This window comes from Artemia sp. Qi Xiang Cuo, chromosome 12 (genome assembly GCF_049724085.1).
Source record: "Artemia sp. Qi Xiang Cuo chromosome 12, ASM4972408v1, whole genome shotgun sequence".
Lineage (NCBI taxonomy): Eukaryota > Metazoa > Arthropoda > Branchiopoda > Anostraca > Artemiidae > Artemia > Artemia sp. Qi Xiang Cuo.
Window position 1 is genome coordinate 6946888 of NC_142805.1, and position 17337 is coordinate 6964224.

The 17337-nt window shown below is 35.8% G+C and overlaps 1 long non-coding RNA gene across 3 annotated transcripts in view; it reads right to left on the bottom strand.

The window, feature by feature from the left end:
• Positions 1 to 15912, bottom strand: part of LOC148945712 (uncharacterized) — a 263265-nt gene extending 247353 nt beyond the window's left edge. For 2 of the 3 annotated variants that reach the window (XR_016142645.1, XR_016142644.1), the window contains exon 1: positions 15790 to 15879. This is a non-coding gene — a long non-coding RNA (uncharacterized LOC148945712). Of the gene's footprint in view, positions 1 to 15789 lie in introns of all 3 variants that reach the window. The other variant, XR_016142646.1, reaches the window with a different exon arrangement.
• Between the last annotated feature and the right edge of the window lie 1425 nt (positions 15913 to 17337).

Sequence of the window (17337 nt, forward strand, 5' to 3'; positions counted from 1 at the left end):
GGTGCTACTACTACTCCAAGCAAAGGCAAGGGTATTAAGGCGAAAATTTAGGACATAATTTGCACTTAACTCAAAAAAAATAAATGAATTCAAATTGTCAGTTTAATATACATATTCAAATACTTATCCTTTAAAATATTTAATAATTTTTTATTTATTAAAGTTAAAAAAGTGAAAATACCACCCTTGGTATTTTGGAATTGGAATTCGAAACAACCACCCTTGGAAAAAGTACAAATTTTTATTTTTGTTGCGACCGCTTTTGTGACCAGAAATGTTTAGATCACTTTTGTGACCAGAAATGTTAATATGCCAGTTTTAAGAAAAAACAACGCAGCCAATTTTGAGGCTGAGCTCCGGCACGGCTGTACGGCAGGCTTGTAAATATCAATTCTCATGTCCGCTTGTCTACTAACGACAAACAATCTGAGCCTCTTCTTCATATTTAATGGTCGCAATAGGCTCGGTACAGCCACCCTGAGAAAAACACAAATTCTTCCTTAGAGTTGTGACCTTTTAGGATCGTTTTTTATATGGCTAGAAACTTCAATATACCAGTTTTAAGAATAAAAAAATGAAGCCAATTTCGAGGCACTCGTTACAATATCATTACTGTTGTGAATTAATTTTTTTTTATTTTCTTTTTACTTCAACCATATTATGTAGAAAAAGTGTATGTAAAAAACTAGAGAGGGGTCAATCAGACACAGATTAAAGCTTCTATTGTCTTTATTAAAGGTCAAAACCTATTGGCAGGCAGCCAAACATGGGCCAATACACATTATTTCCATGGTTTTTCCCAATTCTATTCTTTTTCCTTAGGTTTTCTCATAATTACTGTATAGTCCTAAATTTAAATAGGAGCATGCTGTCTAAACCTACCAATTTGTAAACAGAGCAATGCACCTTAATAGTGTAGTGCCGTCATACTTATACATGATAAATATATTTCACTAGTTGCAGGCTGCCAGTCATGCGAAAGAAAAAAAAAACAAAAAAATTCCCTATGCATAAGAAAGAAGTTGAAATTTAAAACTATATATTATACATGAGAATTCCAGACAATGCATACCCTTTTTACTAACTCAGATGGTAAAGGAATACGGATAAGCCCAAATATTAGACAAATATACTTATTGCATGAAATGAGAGTCAAGAAATAAAGTGTACACAACTGTGTCTTATGAATAGTCAATGAAAAGACAAATATACAAGAATCAATACTGAAAATATGCCAGACAAAACCTAAACTGTCACAAACATAAATAGAGTATTGTTGAAACCAGGATAAGGTTGCAGATTATTTCCCCCTGATAAAAACCAATTATTTCCTACTGTATATTATTCAGTCAATTCATCTGTAAAGTTTCACAGATACTGTCCAGTAGAACCAGAATATAAACAACTAACTTCTTACAGTATATCCCAGTTCTATGGGTAGGTCCTCTGCACCCTACACTACAGGGAGATCTAAACTGTACCTTTACCAAAGCCAGTGGCATAGCCTGCTGACCAAGGCCCCCCCCCCTTAGTTTTTTTCAGTTCTTTTTTCAAATTTTTTTATCAATACAAGAGACCGCGAAATCGCCTTTTTGTAGTGGGGTAATCTAAAACTAACCCCCCCCCTGATCTTCTAAAGCCACCTTAATCGCCCAAATGAGAATACTAAAGAAACAAGGAAAAACTTCTTAACGCTAAATTTGAAGTTTTTACTGCACCACTGGTTGAAAATTAATTGAAAATTAAATTGAAATTTCTTGTAGATATTTAATATTAGAATACAGATTAACTATAGAAAGAATCATTGTTGACATTAGAAATTATAAGAAAAAGAAATAAGAAAACGAGTTCAAAGGAGAGGAGATATGGGGGTCCTGAATCAGCTAATAGAAGGTTATCAGAGCACTATTCAAAAAATGCTTGTCTTAGTGGAGCATTTTATGGTTAAATTAATTAAAAAAAACAAAGTTTTTCCTAGGGAAGTAAAGAGTGAAGTTGAAATTTAAAACGGACAAAAATTACTACTTCACAGCCTATTTAATATATATTAATATAACTAGAACAATTAAACCAACTAATTATGTTTCCCTATGCTTTTATGATTATACATAACTAGCGCTTTACTGGAAACACAAAAGTCAAGTATAATAACAAGATTATTGATTTAAGAGTCAAAAGTGAGTATGTAGCCTGACAATGCTAAACGAATCTATAAATCTTTTCATAGTCTTACACCAGTTGTGGCATTAGTATTTTTCAGTACACAATTAAAATTATCTTAAAAACATAAGCGTAAAACTTAGTTCTTTGCCAGTACGTGAGGTTCTTGTCCTTCCGAATAGTTTCACTTCAGATCATTTCCCAGTTCAGTATATTATCAGTAGGCCTATCTCGTTTTCCGCTGCGAATAATTTGTTGATATTCACTCAGAGGTGGCATGAGGTTCCGGTTAGGCATAAAATTGATAAAGAAAAGTTTCAAGATTCTTGTGATCTTGTTCTGTCAAAAATTTGCTTACCGTTTGACCTACTAATGAAATTCACTCATCGTGATGAAAGAGATGCGCGGCTACATCTTAACATTTAGAAAGAATAATATGCAATATGATTGATAACTTCAATTCAACTAACCTAACCTACAACAAAATACTTGATAGCTTCAATTCAAAATCAAAGGACTCAATCAACTAGTCTAAATATGACAAGAGACGGTAAAAAGACTAAATATGACAAGAGATGTGCAAATAAAATTAAATGGACAGCGATTTACTGCCTTAGCAAACGGTACCAATGGTGGGAAGAAACTTTCTCGTTGTACCGTTTAATTTGTTCAATTATAGCTGCCGTTGGGTCAACAATTTTAAAATGTTTAAAAAGGTGCGAATGTTTTGTCCACGGCGGGAGCCGCAACAAGAACTTGGCATACTTAAAAAACGCGGATCTGAGCTTTCTTTTCTCTGGCTCGGGAATAATTCTACAAAACGGGCTTAGATACAGGAAATGGGAAAGGGATACTGCGCTATAAAGTCGAGCCAGAATGAAACGGTTGAAACGGATTTTAGATGATACTACTCTACTGTAAGCAAAAGCCAGGCGTTTACGGAGATGATCAATAAGAAGGGAGCGGGTAGTTTTTAGATCCTTTTCAATTGGTAAACCAAGGTAAATATTTTTCGAGACAGGGGCTACAGATAGTTCTCCCAGCCTCAGAGACTAGACCTCTTTTAGGAACCAGTTGAACTTAAGAATCTCTGACTTCCGTAGGTTAAAGTAAAAGGCATTGCTCCCGGACTTAGATTGTAGTGTGGAGAAGGTGGTCTCTATACTTGTAAACGAGTGGTTGGGGTTCCGAATGTCATCGCGTAAACTATGATTGCAACGTCCACGCCCCGAGCTACGTATGTTGTCTCAATAGTAGACTGGGGTTCAATAATATAATTATTAAAGGCAAAAGTATACATGACCTATCCTTGTCGAGCACCATTTTTTACTGGGACTACAGGATTCCCTCGGTAGGACAGCATCACGTCTGGTGTATATTCAGTGAGGGCTCGACCATGGCCAGGAACTAGGAGTTAGCCTGTATGTGGTCGTACATGTCTTTAATAGGTAGTAGGATGTCCTTGTGTACACCTCTCTTTCCCATATCCAGAATGAGTTGGTCATTGAGAAGTGAGTCGTAGGCACGGCAGACGTTATTTAAACCTATAACAATGGACTCTTTTGATTCATCAGCGTCAATCCAGACTGAAACCAAAGCAGAAATGGCGTGGCCGTAACCAAGACCCCTCTGGAACCCAAACTGGGAAGGGGGAGTCCAGCATTTTTCCTGGATTTCATCAATGACCAAAAGTTCAAAGATTTTGCAAAGCGTTGGTGCTACTGTGATCGGTCTGAACGAAGCACATTCAAAAGTACTTTTTCCTTTCTTTGGGACTGGCCTAAGTGAACCAGTACTGAATGCCGATTGTACGAGTCCAGTAGTGAAGATCATCTGAAAGAGATGAGTTAGGTGTCCCATGAAAGTTGGGCTGCAATGGTTAAGGTGAAGGGCGGACACACGGTCAATGCCAGCCGACTTCTTCTTTTTCAAACGTCGGACCGCGGACGCAACCTGTGATTGGGTAACTATTAAATCTGTATCTGGAATTGATGAGAGGAGGGATGAAAGCTTTCCTTGAACAGAAATGTTAAGATCCTGTTTTGGGGCTGAAAACTCATCAAGATAATAGTTTATCAATGTTAAATATGAGATATCTGACTCGGGACCCGCTGACTCCTTCTTATCAAACATTTTCCATAACAGATTAGGATTTTTAATTACTTTTTCAGAAAGCTCAGATTTTAACTGCACACGGTGACGAGCAAGTTCCTTCCCAAACCTACGCTTAGATGCAACTCTAATCTCTTTAACTACTCCTGAGTGTGGTCTACCAAACTCTTTCCATATCCCGTACCAGAAGGTAGCTCGGTCGCATGCTAGTTGTAACAAAGGGTTAGAAGACCATCCCTTTTCTTGAGTTTTTTGTCTGGCACGAGAGTTGGGTACTCCCTGAGAGTCGGCAAACAGAAGAGCATGGGTCAGTTCGGCGTAATAAGTATTAAGACGTAGCCGCGCATCTCTTTCATCACGATGAGTGAATTTCATAAGTAGGTCAAACGGTACGCAAATTTTTGGCAGAATAAGATCACAAGAATCTTGAAACTTTTCTTTATCAATTTTATGCCAAACCGGAACCTCATGCCACCTCTGAGTGAATATCAACTAATTATTCGTAGCGAAAAACGAGGTAGGCCTACTGATAATACACTGAACTGGGAAATGATCCGAAGTGAAACTATTCGGAAGGACAAGAAGCTCACGTACTGGCAAAGAACTAAGTTTTACGCTTATGTTTTTAAGATAATTTTAATTGTATACTGAACAATACTAATGCTACAACTGGTGTAAGACTATGAAAAGCTTTATAGATTCGTTTAGTATTGTCAGGCTACATACTCACTTTTGACTCTTAGATCAATAATCTTGTTATTATACTTGACTTTTGTGTTTTCAGTAAAGCGCTAGTTTTGTATAATCATAAATGCATAGGGAAACATAATTAGTTGGTTTAATTGTTCTAGTTATATTAATATATATTAAATAGGCTGTGAAGTAGTAATTTTTGTCCGTTTTAAGTTTCAACTTCACTCTTTACTTCCCTTAGAATAACTTTGTTTTTTTAAATTAATTGTAACCAAAGAATGCTCCACTGAGACAAGGATTTTTTGAATAGTGCTCTGATATCCTTCTATTAGCGGATTCAGGACCCCCATATCTCCTCTACGTTGAACTCGTTTTCTTATTTCTTTTTCTTATAATTTTATATGTCAACAATGATTCTTTCTATAGTTAATCTGTATTCTAATATTAAATATCTACAAGAAATTTCAGTCTAATTTTCAATTAAGTTTCAACTAGTGGTGCAGTAAAAACTTTAAATTTAGCATTAAGAAGTTTTTCCTTGTTTCTTTAGTATTCTCATTTGGGCGATTAAGGTGGCTTTAGAAGATCAGGGGAAGGGTCTAGTTTTAGATTACCCCACTACAAAAAGGCGATTTCGCGGTCTCTTGTAGTGATAAAAATTTGAAAAAAGAACTGAAAAAAACTAAGGGGGGGGGGGGGCTTTGGTTAGCAGGCTATGCCACTGGGTTTGGTAAAGGTACAGTTTAGTTCTCCCTGTAGTGTAGGGTGCAGGGGACCTACCCATAGAACTGAGATATACTGTAAGAATTTAGTTGTTCATATTCTGGTTCTACTGGACAGTATCTGTGAAACTTTACAGCTGAATTGACTGAATAATATACAGTAGGAAATAATTGGTTTTTATCAGGGGGAAATAATCTGCAACCTTATCCTGGTTTCAACAATACTCTATTTATGTTTGTGACAGTTAAGGTTTTGTCTGGCATCTTTTCAGTACTGATTCTTGTGTATTTGTCTTTTCATTCACTATTCATAAGACACAGTTGTGTACACTTTATTTCTTGACTCTCATTTCATGCAATAAGTATATTTCTCTAATATTTGGGCTTATCTGTATTCCTTTACCATCTGAGTTAGTAAAAAGGGCATGCATTGTCTGGAATTCTCATGTATAATTTATAATTTTAAATTTCAACTTCTTTCAAAGCATAGGGAATTGTTTTGTTTTTTTTCTTTTGCATGACTGGCAGCCTGCAACTAGTGAAACATATTTATCATGTATAAGTATGACGGCACTAGACCATTAAGGTGCATTGCTCTGTTTACAAATTGGAAGGTTTAGACAGCCAAAATGTCTATTAGGAAGAGATATCCGTGATACCCAACTTTCAGTCTGAGACTCATCTGTTTGTAAGGTTATCAGTACTTAAGACATGTTTGATGTTCTTTTAAGATCTATTGGGCATACTGGCATAGTTTAAAAAGTTCTGAATTTTCGCACCTTTTGTGTCTGTGCTGGTTATCTCAGCTTTTGATCTGGGTTTCAGACAGAACACAGCCTTATACTCTAGCCACTTTCGAAAATTGGTGGCTACACATAGATGACATATAGCTAAGACCCACCGTATTGGGCCACCATAGTTTATCAGAGGGTTAGAGGGGACTCACAGTTATACCTAGCAGAGCTCTGACTTGTTTCAGTACCAAGCTAGACCTTAAATTTAAGGTATTATTCTGATAACCTGCTTTTCATTATCAAGATGCAACCCTTTGTGCTAAAGGGACTGGCAGCTAGAACAGCTGGCAGCAGTAGCGCCAATTCACGAAAATTAAGGGGAGGACGGCAAGGATTTTCTTTTCAATTTTTTTTAATGAAGATGCAACAAGGAGAACAACATTGAACAAATATACCAAAAAGAGGGGCTTAGTTTTGAATAAACCCTACTCAGAAATCACATTTCCAGTTGAGGATTGGGAGATGAAATAGCGTAGGTAATAGGGTTATTTAATAGCTGTGAAAAAACAAAGCACAGGGGGTGACTAATAAAAACGAACAGCTAGCCAGTCCTGCTGTTTTAATATAGCATATAGCTAAAATTGAAACTAGCTATAAAATATAAATAAGAAGGAAATTTTCAAAATGTAGGGGGGGGGGGTGCTCCCCCTTCCCTAATTGGTGCCCCTGGCCGGCATTGACATAGACTGGACACAGATTAATAGAGCTGACATGCAAGGTATGATTTGGCCTATGTTCAAGCCTGCACCTAAGGCCATACCAGCTCTTAGCAAAGGATATAGTTTTAGCTGCTAAACCATTTTTATAATAGTCGATTTTATTTTTAAAATAGAATTTAATATGGTTTTGCTACTCAAGATAAATTCCTATTTCTTGTCTTTAGGTATTCTTCCAATGTTGTTTATATTTGCTTCTTGGTCAATGACAGTTTAGCTGTTAACTATTTTATGTACCAGATGTGACAAAAATAATCATTGTTTAGCTGATAAATGTTGAAAAAATGCTATTCTGTAGTATATAAAAAATATTTGGTCATTTAAATACATAAATTCTTTGTTCAAAAATAATGAAATGCTAATTATTCGTGATGGCATGTGTTTGCAACTAACATTTAAATAATATTTGACCTAAAGTGTTTACTATTTTTATTTGAAAATTCTACCGATGCAAAGGTTTTCTGAAACATCTAAAAGTAGAATATTGATTTCTATGATTATTGTCACCTAACAAAACATGCATCTTATAACATATTCAGACCTAGCACTTTTTGGAGAAATGGGAGAAAAAAACCCAATAGAGACAAGCATCAATGTTCCATTTTTTTTTCATTTTCTGGACAATGTAAAGTCTAGACAGCTTTAATTTCTATTTTTACATCTCCTTTTTTTCTGGAAACAGACTGTCTGATCACACTTTTGAAAAGACCAACTTGGTCACAACAGCTCTATAAATATATTTAGCTACATATTTTAATACTATTACTCAATTGAGTAAAGCAATACAATGGTAAGTATTCAAATACTAACCAATTTAATAATATGTTGGCAAATAATGGTTAATTGCCTTTTTTTTCTTAATTTTTTAGGAGAAAATGTCAAAATACCTCTGCTACTCAAGGGAAATGCTAAGTTTCTATAATGATCAACATTTCTGTACTTTTGTTTCATGGTGACAGTAGGTTTGTTTGCTCTTTCATCAAGCTTTTATCATAAGTATAGTCATCATTTATCTGATGAATGAGGAGGAACCTTTTGATATTCTGAGCTTCCCATTCCAAGTCCAATACTAACATAGTTAAATATTATAGTTCAATGCTAAATACTTTTTGAGGTCAAAGTTTTTAAATTCAGTGAAATCTGTTTATATACCATATCAAATAAAGGAGTGTGAAGCTCCCTAGAGATGAAGTAACCAACAAGAAACAATAAATAGAAAAAAGAAACACAAGCACTAAACCAAAAATAGCGACGAAGACCACACTGCCTTTCCATGACAAACAACAAAAGTACAAAGAACAAAAGGGAAATCTTTTTGTAAGAGAGTGGAGATAATTTGAATGAATATTTCGGCCCTATGTCCAAGGGCCGTCCTCAGCAAGACAAAAAATATATAAAAGAAAAAAGACTCACAACAACATGCGACCAACAAAACCAAAAAAGTGAAAAAAAATTTCAAAGCAGTCCTAGCATCATTACTTCAGCGAAGTTCAACCAGGACTGATAAAAAGTAATGTAAAACAAGGCGATTCAATGAGATGAAAGAAAAATAATTTAAAAACAAGTTCTTTTTGCCAGTTCAGCCATTTCGGCAGCTAACCTCAAAGATCTTTATGTGACTAATTCTATGTTAATGTCTATCGATTTTTTAAAATATTTTTTAATATTATTTTTGATTAAATTTGTATACAGAACATTTATTGTATATCATCCCAAGTCACTATTTAAGAAAATAGCATTATTAATCTGAAGTTTGATTTCAATTTATTATCTGATTACCTTCTTTATGACTAGGTAACTGCTAATAAATGCGGATTCATCAAAAAGTATATTATGGTTAGGATTTGCAAAATATGGCTGCCTAATGCAAAATCGGATGAAACGGCTGAAATATTAGAATATAGAGATTTGAGTATATCATCTTTATGCTGTTGTATGCGATTTTCAAAATTCTGGTGTTTTCTACCTATATAATATTTGCCACAATCGCATGGTATTTGATAGACCCCTCTTTAGCGAGTAGCTGGGGTTTTATCTTTACCAGAATTTAGAAAATTTATGATTCTAAAATTATTTGTGAAAACTACATACAGATTATTTTTTGTGCAAACTTTTTTAAGATTTGTAGTGATGTTTGGGATATAGGGGAGGTAAATTATGTCTAAGGGCTTGTCAGACACCTCACTTCGTAAACTATCATTAATTTTACGGGAATGTCTTTTCAGTCTACAGTTAATTACACTATTAATAAATAACATAGGATACCCATTTCCAAAAAGTATGTCCTTGATAAAGTTTAATTCTGTTGTGATGTGGGAATCAGAACAAATATTTAGGGCACGATATATTTGTTCTGATTCCCACATCACAACAGAATTAAACTTTATCAAGGACATACTTTTTGGAAATGGGTATCCTATGTTATTTATTAATAGTGTAAGTAACTGTAGACTGAAAAGACATTCCCGTAAAATTAATGATAGTTTACCAAGTGAGGTGTCTGACAAGCCCTTAAACATAATTTACCTCCCCTATATCCCAAAAATCACTACAAATCTATAAAAAGTTTGCACAAAAATAATCTGTATGTAGTTTTCACAAATAATCTTAGAATCATAAATTTTCTAAATTCTGGTAAAGATAAAACCCCAGTTACTCGCCAAAGAGAGGTCTATCAAATACCATGCGATTTGGCAAACATTAAATAGGTAGAACACACCAGAACTTAGAAAAGCGTATACAACAGCATAAAGATGATATAGTCAAAGTTCTAACTTCTAATATTTCCACTGTTTCATCTGATTCTGCATTAGGCAGCCATATTTTTGAAAATTCTAGCCACAATATACTTTTTGATGAATCTGCCCTTATTAGCAATGACCTAGGCATAAAGCAGGTAATCCGAGAATAAATTGAAATCAAACTTAAGATTAATAATAATATTTCCTTAAATAGGAACATGGGGGAATATACACTAAATGCTCTATACACAAATTTAAATAAAAATGATATTAAAAAATATTTTAAAAAACCGATAGACATTAACACAGAACCGGTCACACCAAGACCTTTGAGGTTAGCTGCCAAAAAGGCTGGATTAGCAATAAGAACGTGTTTTTAATTTATTTTTCTTTCATCTCATTGAATCGCCTTGTTTTACATTACTTTTTATCAGTCCTGGTTGAACTTCGCTGAAGTAATGATGCTAGGACTGCTTTGAAAATTTTTTTCACTTTTTTGGTTTTGTTGGTCGCATGTTTGTTGTGAGTCTTTTTTCTTTCATATATTTTTTGTCTTGCTGAGGACGGCCCTTGGACATAGGGCCGAAATATTCATTCAAATTATCCCCACTGTCTTACAAAAAGATTTCCCTTTTGTTCTTCGTACTTTTGTTGTTAAGCACTAAACCGAAACACAAGCCTTGACACCTGATCTCAAGCAAGCCAAAAACTAAACCAAGACTATGTTTTCTCAATTCTGAAACCTAGAAATTCCTAAGTTTCCCAAATTTATGAGAGGAACTTCCAGTAAACATGTATGCTATATTCAGGTACCGGATTGAACTCTGAATCCAATGGTTTGTTTATTTCTTAGCTATCTCGGCAAAGGTGCAGATTAGCAGGTCAATGTTTTGTACGTCAAAAATCAGAAAAAAATTCAACTATTAAACTTGTCTACTTCGAGTCCATTTATTTTAATGCTAGAGTTTACCTTTAAGCTAATATGTCTAGTTTACATTTTTACTTTCCTTGGAAACCCTGATTCCCAATTCGCCGAGAACTAGTTCTGGAAGATATTTGGTGATTGATTTTCGTTTCGGTTTTTCAGAATGTTTGGAAAAAGGAAAGCTGTACTTTGTCAGCAAGCAGCGAATATTACACAGCTTCCTATCCACATTAAAAAGGCAGAAGACGCGTGCCAATCAGCAAACTTCGTACCATATAGCTTCTGCTAAAAATACCGGCCCTGGAAACATAATAGAGATTGCTAAAGCTGAGATGGACAATGCTGCCCCAAAAGATACTGGGCTGGACTGTGTTCAAGAATCAATAGAAATTTCGGAAAGCAGTGTTTTGTAGGAATCCAATGAAATTACATCTACATCTGGCACAATGAATCTGATTGAGGACTGGTGAAGTCTGTTGGTCACAAGTCTAAGAAGACGCACTATGCATAGAAGTTTTGACCAGAGTAGTTGACTGATGCAATGTTGAAAAATTTCCCTATTCAATCGCCAGACGGAATCAAAAAGGTCTATTATAGATGCTTTATTCTTTTTCTTCTTAGTCACTGCAGATGGTCAATTTAATTAGTAATATTTAGTCTTTTTCTCTTCGCTACACTCTGTGGGATGCAGAGCTACTTGCTTGGTCGTCTCTGAGTTCTTAGGTATTTTCAGATGTCTTCAAGTAGATCTTTTGACTTAAGGAGTTCAAGTATAAGATGATAGATATCGATTTCTGTGCTCTGTGTGCAGGTATAGTTGGCTAGTCTCTTGGTTGATAGTGAGATTTTGTGGTGTTTGAAGCATTTTAACAGTTTACAAAGCAAGGTATGTTGTGCAGACGTCAGCATATTACATTCAAATAGGCAATGGTCAATTGTTTCATTATTCATATTACAATGCCTGCAGCAAAGAGGGGACTGGGGAATTGAACCACTTGAATTAGAAAACTTATATGAAAATGTAAGGAAATTTAGTCCATTTGTTCCAGAACGAATTCTATGATAAATTTTAGAAAGATACTTATTGGGAAAGGGGGAAAGGATAGGATTAATCTTATTAAAATTAATATCTTATAGCCTCCATCGGTAAACATCTCTAATTGGGATTGGTCTCCCACTTGGCTGGTCAATATTTGTAGCATTTTTTGCTATTTTATCAACCTGATGATTACCACTTGTGCCAGAGTGGCTAGAAATGCACTGAAAATAAGTTTTTATGCCACTTGAAGCAAGATTATCTATAATACTGAGACAATGATAAGTGTTAATTTCCAAGTTACATTGAGGAGCTGAGGTCAGCAACTCAAGGCTCGATAGAGAGTCGGAATATATGATAATATTATTTGAATTTGTAATCAAAGGTTGGTTTTCCTTAAGGTGTTCTAATGCCATGATTATGGCATTTAACTCAGCAGACATTATAGATAAATTATTATATAATCTCTCGCCCATCGCAATTCTCAGGTGAGGAAGGAATACACCACTTGCAACCTTTTTATTCACTTTTGACCCATCAACAAATATTTGGAAGTGATTTTTATAGGTAAGTGTATTAAGTTCTGCCAATTTTTTCTGGACAAAAGCAATGGGGGTTAAATCTTTATTCCACTTTGAGAAGTCATTATTTATTATGGTACTTGATCAATTCCATGGGGAGGATCGGGGGAAAGTGGTTGCAATAGACTTTGCTGGTATGGGGAACTTTTTCTGAATATTGGCATACTCATCTGCAATGCCTCTATACATGGCTGGATTTCTTAACCAATTATGTAGTGTGTGTGAGCTATTTGATTCAATTTTTGTAAGATGTTTTGTCAAGAGAAACCTACGTCTCTCCCTTATTGTTGTTAATCAACTCTCCATAAGCAGAAAATTGGTGCTTGTGGGTTTCCTAAGACCAAATATGAGACGTATTATATCATTTTGTGTTGTTTCAATTTTTTGTATCTGGGTCTTTGCACATGCACCATAGACGATGAGCCCATAGTCAATATGGGGTCTTATATGTGATTTATAAAACTGGAGTAAGGTTTTCTCCTTACATCCCCAGGGTGTGGAAAGAAGTCTTTTTCACTGTCAGTGAAAGCTGACGGAAAGTTTGACTGTCATGAAGATTCACGAGAATAGTGAGCTTCATAAGAAGAACATAAAAGCTGCGTTGGGACAACCGACAGTTGACAGAGCAGTTAGAAACGAGCAAAGGCAGGAAAAAGAGAAGAATGATAAGATGTTGTCAGCTGCTGAATTACGCCTTGCAGCATGGGTTGCAGCTGAAGATATTCCTTCGAGAAAAATTGATGCTCTCGTTCCCGTTTTGAAAAAAGTCTTTTGGGGATTAAGCTACAGCCAGGAATGTTGAAATGAAGCGAATTAAATTGACTGACATTATTAAAAATGTTATAGGATCTCATGGCGAGGACACTTTAGCATCTGTTCTTCAGAAGAACTTCTTTCAATAATCGCCGACGAAAGCACGGACAGATACAAAGTCCATAGTTGTTATTGTGATGCATGTAGACAGTGAGAATACCGTGAGGGAAGAATTCCGGACACTACTAGAGGTGGATGACGCAACTGCAAGTGGGCAAAAGAATCTTCTGACGAAGTACTTTAAGAAAGTTGGCGTTCCATTAGAAAATATGATTGGGCTTGATCTTGACGATGCGTTAGTCAATACTGGGGCGTGAAAACGATCTCGCAGTCCAACTGCTGCGTGAAAATCCCCAGCTGCTTATCCTTTCGTTGCACTTGTCATGCTGCTGCATTGTGTGCTTTGGCTGCAGCGAAGCACTTACCTGCTGAAGTCAAAAGTTTCGCGAAGGAACATATCAACTTCATAAGCGTCAGCCCTATAAGACAGTTGGAAGTAAAGGTTTTCCAGGGGTTTTCTGAAATTGCCAACCACAGAATTCTGCAGATTATTAGCACGCGCTGGTTGTCTCTTGAAGCTGGAATTAGCAGATTACTTGAACAGTGACCAGCCTTGCGTTTGTGTCTGACAAACTTGTCCCTAACATCGTCGGACAGCTCTACAAGGGATAAAGCAAAAAAGCTGCTAAGTGTGATAGATGTAGGCGTGAACAAGGTCTATTTGTACTTCCTCTCGTATAGACTGGCAAAAATTAACAAGTTCAACCTTGAGTTCCAGTCACGCGGAACAAGGATTCATTGCCTTCTGAGTCGTATCTGTGAGCTTTACTTGTCTACTCGGCAGTGTTTCCTTCGTCCTGAGAAGCTCAACTATAACTTTACTTTTATGAACTTGAGAAGTCCTGAATACTTTTTGAAGCTTGAAAATGTTAAACTTGGAACGAATAACGAGTTGCACCTTGAATTTCTGTCAGTTGAAGACCGACGTCACTGGCTGCAAGCCATTCAAAAAGCCTGCTTTGCTTATCTTATTTAACTTGCTAAGTAGATCCGTACTAGGATAAAACTGGATGACCCTGTTCTTACATATTTAGAACTCCTCGATCCACTGATAGCTATGAGCTATAAAACTATTTCACTTTTCCCTCTTTTACAGAGGTTTAAACATGTTGCTGTTAGAGACTAGGGAACGGAAGAGGAGAGGATGAAGATGCTGAAGGACCTTAATAGTGAGTACGAGAAAATTCAAATCCGAAGCGAATTTATTTCAGAAATAGTATGAGAGTCATATTCAGAGTCTCCTCCTACATTCTGGAAGAGGCTTACCAAACTGAAAGATGATAGCAGGAAAGCCATGTTCCGAGTGCTCCCCAAGTTTACGTCGTTCCTTTGTGCTTTGCCCCAGTCTTCAGCCGGTGCAGAGCGGCAGTTTTTCAGTTTAAATATTATCAAGACGACTGGACGAATCCAATTAAATATCGACATAGTTAGAGCTCTCATGCAATCCAAGCAACTCTGCCTCAGAGACACAAGATGCGTTTCAGATTGGGAGATTCCCTCGCTCTGATTGATAGATGCAGAAAATGGAAGATGAACTCGAAAGAACCCGGTCCCTGGAAAACAGAAGAGGGTACAGGACCGGCGGTTAAGCTTTGAAAACGCCGAATTTGGTCTGTCAAATTGGACTTCATTATTAACTTTTTTTTTACTTTGAATTTCATTTTTCGCGGTCATTTGTTTGTTTTTTATGTGTACCTGAAAATTTGTGAAGCTTCATTGTAAGTATATACTGAAGCTATAAACTTTCGGAGAAGTTGGTTGAACTATGGAGTACGGCTGAGTCGGTTGAAAATTAAAAGGCTGGAAGAAACCGTTTGGACAAAATGAATAACTGGGAACACATTTTCTACATATTTAAAGGCAAAAAAGCCGAATGGCCAAAAGAAATCATATTAAGATGTCGTACAAGCAGAAAAAATGTGCACTAGCTACTTTTTAGTTTCGTTTTTATTTTTATGACAAAAATTATTTACTATATGTTTATCAGGCCAATGCGCGTGTCGCGGCGAAAACCGCAACACGCGCACTTTTTTGACAACATCTAGTAAAACGTAAGCCAATTTAGTAAATCTTTCGGCCAAAACTAGCAAATCCCAAATGATTAGAGTGGTAACGCTGCACTTATAGGTAAGTACATACATTTCATTGCAGGAAACGAACACAAAACTTGATGTTTATTTGGCAAAAGATATCTGAGGATATCTAATAAATAAGAGGCAACCAAGCCAGTAGCTCAATAGTCCACAGAGTGGAGGAAAAGGTCTAAATAGTATCAACTGAAAAGCCCGCCTGTGTGAAATAGAAGAAGGAAAAGGTAAAATTTTAGTTTAGCTACCTTTCAGTATCTGGGGAAAGGGGTCCAGTTAGGGCAACGCAAGGTATTTGTTTAGCCTTGTGACACCTGATAAGGAGACATGTTAAGAAAACAATTCTTACTTTAAAATATGTATAATGATCCTAGTTCTTATATTATCCAACGGGAGAACCTTTATCATCAAGTCTTTCCTCTAAAAATCCTCAAAAGAGAAAAAGTTTCCAAATATCACCACTTTGAAAATTCAATTCTTAAGTCTTTTGAAATTGCTGCTGTAAACTGCCGTCAAATAAGTTGTTTTATAGATAGCGTTTAGCACGTGTTTAGCACGTGTGTCAAAAAATGTGTTTAAAGAAAAAGTAGTGGTAAATTGAAATTATAGAAATTATAAAAATATAATTTAACCTATCCTAACCTAACCTGATAACTTCAATTCAAAATCAACGGATTTTTTATATAATTTTTTTTATATTATTTCATTTCTTTTCAATGCTATGTATATTTTGTATTGTCGGTTTTTCGCTGAATATGCTACATTTTGATTTTTGCCACTGCTATTCATATTTTGTATTTACTCCACTGCTATTCGCCCTTTACCACTGCTCTTTAAAAAAAATATATTAAAAAGACCCGCATGAACGCTATCTATAAAAGAACTTATTAGGCGGCAATTTAAAGAGGCAGTTTAAAAAGACTTAAGCATTGAATTTTCAATGAGGTGATATTTGAAAACTTTTTCTCTTTTGATGATTTTTAGAGGAAAGACTTGATGATAAAGGTTCTCCCGTTGGATAATATAAGAACTAGGATCATTATACATATTTTAAAGTAAGAATTGTTTTCTTAACATGTCTCCTTATCAGGTGTCACATGGCTAAACAAATACCTTGCGTTGCCCTAACTGGACCCCTTTCTCCAGATACTGAAAGGTAGCTAAACTAGAATTTTACAATTGAAGTTATCATGTATTGAAGTTATCAAGTATTTTGGGCAATAGGTTGCATAGGTTGCGTCAAGACTGGGCTGGGTAATTGTAGACAGAGAAAAGCCAAGACAGATAGTCCAAGTAATTGAGGGGCAAATGTTTAAATGGCTGGGGCACGGGTAAACGGCAGGAGTATGAATGACTCTCTTATTGGACACATACTTGTCAGGTTAGTTTTTGGAAAGGCATGCCTGCCTAGAGTCTTAGGCATGCTGATCAAGAATTTAAAAAAGAGGCAAACAAGGCACACCCGCCTATGGTCTTAAGGTTGACCAAGAATTTAAAATTGACATAGGACCATAAATTGTAAAAATGCAGTGGTGCAGCTCAATAGAAGCAGGATGTAAGACAACTTATGCATTAATTAGTCCATTGCACAGCAACTCTTCACCTTTACTGCATGGGTAGGAGTTCTGCATGTTTACCCAGCATGATAGCCTGAATAATATACTATACAGTTGTTTTGATAACGGTGCAGATTAGCAAGATTAGCTAACCCTATAGTATAGGGTGCCTGATAGAACCAGAATAGACAGTAAAAAATGAGTTGTTCATATCCTGCATCTACTGGGCAGCATCTCTGCAACCTTACAGTACAATTTACTGAATAACATAGATTGAGCAATGAGTTGTTTTTTTTTTTAATTTTGGATATAGGATGATAATGAGATATTTAGGAAATAAA